Below are 4,641 nucleotides of genomic sequence, written 5' to 3' on the forward strand. Positions count from 1 at the left end.
CTACAGAGCCATAGTAACAAAAACAGCATGGTACTTGCACAAAAACAGACATATAGATCCGTGGAACAGAATAGAGGACCCAGATGTAAGCCCAAGTAGCTATAGCCACCTGATATTCGATAAAAATTCCCAAAATACTCATTGGAGAAAAGACAGCCTCTTCAGCAAATGGTGTTGGGAAAACTGAATATGTATCTGCAGAAGGATGAAAATAGATTCTTCTCTCTCTCCATGCACAAGAATTAAGTCCAAATGGATTAAAGACCTAAACATCAGACCTGAAACTCTGACACTGCTAGAGGAAAAAGTAGGGGAAACCCTTTAACATATTGATCTTAGCAACGACTTTACGAATACAACCCCAATTGCTCAGGCAATAAAACCACAGATTAATCAGTGGGACCTCATGAAATTACAAAGATTTTGCTCTGCAAAGGACACAGTGAAAAAAGCAAAGAGGCAACCTACAGAATGGGGAAAAATCTTTGCCAGCTATATATCTGATAGAGGATTAATATCTACGATATACAAAGAACTCAAAAAGTTAAATAATAAGGAATCAAACAAGCCAATCAAAAAATGGGCTATGGAGCTAAATAGAGCATTCTCAAAGGAAGAAATACGAATGGCATATAAGCATCTAAAAAAATGTTCTATGTCACTAGTCATCAGGGAAATGCAGATTAAAACTACATTGAGATTCCATCTCACTCCTGTCAGATTGGCCATCATCATGAAAACAAATGATCATAAATGTTGGCGGGGATGTGGAAAATACAGGAACCCTTCTACACTGTGGTGGGAATGCAATCTGGTCCAGCCATTGTGGAAAACAGTGTGGAGGTTCCTAAAACAGCTAAAGATTGATCTACCATATGACTCAGCTATAGCACTCCTAGGCATATATCCAAAGGACTCATTTCATTTCCTTAGAAGTACGTGCTAAACCTTGTTTATTGCTGCTCAATTTATAATAGCTGGGAAATGGAACCATACTAGATGTCCCTCAACTGATGAGTGGATAATGAAGATGTGGCACATTTATACAACAGAGTTCTACTCAGCGGTAAAGAAAAATGAAGTTATGAAATTTGCAGAAAAATGGATGGTCCTGGAAAGGATTATACTAAGTGAGGTAACCCAGGCCCAGAAAGCCAAACGCCCCATGTTCTCTCTCATATGTGGATCCTAGCTACAGATGATTGGGCTTCTGTGTGAGAGTGAAAATACATAGTAGCAGAGGCCAGTAAGTTAAAAAGGAGACATAAAGGGAAGAGAAAGGTAGGGAGGAGGGTACTTAATAGGCTGATATTGTATATATGTAAGTACAATGATTGAGATGGGGAGGTAATATGATGGATAATGGAATTTCAAAGGGGAAAGTGTCAGGGGGGAGTGAGGGAATTACCATGGGTTATTTTTTTATAATCATGGAAAATATTAATAAAAATTTAAAAATTAAAAAAATAAAGAATATATTTCTAAGAACACCTCTCCCATTCCTGTTCGATCATGTCCTTTCAAGAGAAAATCTGTCACTGACCTGCATTCTATCTATAGTTTTCCCTATCTCTTTCTTAACTTCTTCCTTCTTTTTATTCTTTGGAGACAGGGTCTCCTGTTTCCCAAGCTCATTTCAAATTCACTATGCAGATAACCTTAAATTCTTGATCTTCCTGCTTTTACCTCTTAAGTAGTAGGGTTTCAGGTGTGTGCTACCATATCCATGTATATGATGCTGAGGCTCAAACTCAGGACTTTACACACACTAGGCAGGCATTCTACCCATAGAACTACATTCCAGCCTGCAAAGCTCATGTTTTTTCATATTTATTTTGACCTAAGTTTCAGGTATATAAAAGGTCACTGGGTAATAAACACACAGTCTTCATTTGCGTATGTAAACCCTAAAAACACAAGCAAACATTTCTTTCATATACTTCCTACTTTTAGTTAAAATGTCCCAAGGAAATAATGAAATAAACTGCTTGGATAATTACTAAGAAAAAAAAAAGTAAAACCCTTTTCAGGAAGAGATAATGCTAGTACAAGTTTATTTATTGCTTTACAGTCTGGCAGTTTTCTTTCTGTCATTTAACTTCTTTAGGTCATACTTTGGCTCATAACTTTGTCCAGTGACTTAAGTATCAATTACATATTTAATAAGTGTTTACTAGGTGAGAATTAAAGCCCAGAGAGAATCAAAAGAAGATAAATTGACAGCAACTAAACAATCACTTTAACTCTAACTGTATGTATTTTGGTTCAGTTAATCTTTTTAAAAACATATTTATTTGCTAGGAGAGAGAGAGGGAGGGAGGGAGAGAAAGAAGGTAAGAGAGAATGGGCATGTCAGGGAGTTTTGCCAGAGCAAGACAAACTCCAGACACGTGCACCACATAGTGCATGTGCATGTGGTTTTCTGTGGGTTTTGGGGAATAAAACCAAGGCTGTCAGTCTTTGCAAGTAAGTACTTTAACTACTGAACAAGCTCTGCAGCCCTTGGCTCAGTTATTCTTACCTATTAAACTACTTTAACTACAAATAGTTATAGGTCATAGCATATAGGCAGGTGCTCCTAAAATGGTTTCCCAGTGATCTTGCCTCCTAGGATTCATGTCCTGTGCAATCCCCTCCTCTAACTTGGGCTGGATTTAAGACTCATTCTGACACATAAAATATGGTGGTAGTGGCAAGATATCATTTCTGAAATTATGTGACAAAGATGGTAGGTAGTTTTGGATTGCCTGCCCTAAGGGAAAATAGCTGCCATATTGTACTGTGGTTCTATGAAGAAACACACATGGTGACCCAGACCTTCCAACAATCATAAGAGTACTTTGAAATAGATGCTACTCCACCTCAGTGTAACCTTCTTATGATCATGGGAGGGTACATGGATATAGATCCTACTCCACCTGAATGGACCCTTATGATAACACACCCTCCAAGTACAGCTTAACTGCATCTCACCAAAGAAATAGCCACTTGCTGAACTGTGCCCTAATTCTTAATCCTCAGAAATTATGTTTGTTGTTTTAAGCATGGTTAAATTTGATAGTAATTTATTTTCAGGAATATGTAGCAAATGAAATACCTCAGGTTGTTAACTGTACAAGAAGTTTCTGAAAACAATACAAATGAATTAATTTTCATTCTGAAACCTGCTCTATTCTGTGAGCCATCATCACAGGGGTCAGAGGAAGCTTCTTTCTTAGGAATCTAGGTACTAAACTCTAAACATTAAAAAAAGAAAATGGGTCAGTTGTGGTTGTTGCAAGCCTGTAGTACATCTCAATTTGCAGGCCAGCCTGAACTATATAGGAGATGCTGTCTCGAAAATAAAATAAATAAATAAATAAGTAAATAAATGGAAGAAAATTGAAATTAAGGACATACTGGATTCCTTTGCAGTAATGATGACACTGACTTGAGGAGAAACACCTCCTCCTCGGATTCCTTAAAATATTTATTTTGCGAAAGTGTAGATGCAATTATTAAATTAATAAATATGGATAGATTATACAGCCACAAAATATAAATAAAATTTATGGAATGAGAACTGTAATTTATGCAACTGTCCAATGAGTAGTACTTATTAAGCATTTAAGAAGTATTTATTGAGAATTAAAGTCTAGACACAGAGAATCCAAAGAAGACAAATTAAGGAATTTCAACAAATTGTACAATCCCTTTTGATTGCTGTAGCAACTAAACATCAACGTAACACTGAGTGTGTTTGCAGTTGTCCTACTGCAATGAAACTAAAGAATCAAAAACTGTACTAGGAACCCAAGTAACTACCTGAAAAGGAACACGTGGCTCTGAAGAAAGTAACCCTAGCTGTTCGTCACCTTTGCTCAGAATGACTTCAGGTCATTCATTACATGGAGTCCCAAGCCGACCTGTACTCCAGTGGCTTAGGGACCCATCCCCGCCTAGTCACACTGATTCTCCATTTTACAAGCCATCACCGCTGTCACTCAAGCTATTGTACAGTATCATTGGTCCTAAGCTCTTGTCAGGGGGCTAGTTTCTGCCAAATGGCAAGCATTGGCTGTGTTCATTTCCAAGAAGATTGGGTGTACCGGCGAAAGAGCAATGACCTGGGAAATCTCTTGGCTGAGTCTCCTACCTGAGGGACCTGCGATCTCCACCGCCGCCGCGACGAACCAGCCTCAGGGCGGGGGCTTTCACCACAAAGAAAATGGTTCAGCCCGGAACTCGTACCCGAGCCATGGAGAGGCCTGGCCACAAGCCGCTTATTTGCAGAGGTGACGATGTCTGGTCCTACAGCACCAGAAACAGCCCGAAGCTCCTGCAAACTCAGCACATCAACCTGTAGGAGCAAGAGCAGCCGACTCGCCGAGTTTTGACGTTTCCTATTGTTGCCGGAAGTGACGTTAGGAGCGTGCCTTTCAAGAAGATGCGTTTGGTTTCGCTGTTTAGTATTCGCCATAGATTCTTTCTCTGTGGCTTTGCATTCCGGACCACGATGAGCATCAAAATTACACCACTTTCTAATATGAGAGCTTAAAATAGGACGAGTCATTGTGCAGTGTCTGACCCGCGCGCAGTCTCATCAGGCGTCCGCTCGCACGGCGTGTGGAATCTGCCGCAAGGAATTCCAGGGCGCCGAGC

The 4,641-nt window shown here is 39.5% G+C and overlaps 1 protein-coding gene across 2 annotated transcripts in view; it reads right to left on the reverse strand.

Annotated features, from left to right (window-relative positions):
- Fbxo8 (F-box protein 8) overlaps window positions 1–4,381 on the reverse strand; it is a 56,600-nt gene extending 52,219 nt beyond the window's left edge. For both annotated transcript variants that reach the window (XM_004657126.3, XM_045160371.1), the window contains exon 1: window positions 4,136–4,381. The gene's annotated coding sequence lies outside the window, so the exon portion shown is untranslated. The remainder of the gene's footprint in view (window positions 1–4,135) is intronic.
- Between the last annotated feature and the right edge of the window lie 260 nt (window positions 4,382–4,641).

Source organism: Jaculus jaculus, chromosome 1 (genome assembly GCF_020740685.1).
Source record: "Jaculus jaculus isolate mJacJac1 chromosome 1, mJacJac1.mat.Y.cur, whole genome shotgun sequence".
NCBI lineage: Eukaryota > Metazoa > Chordata > Mammalia > Rodentia > Dipodidae > Jaculus > Jaculus jaculus.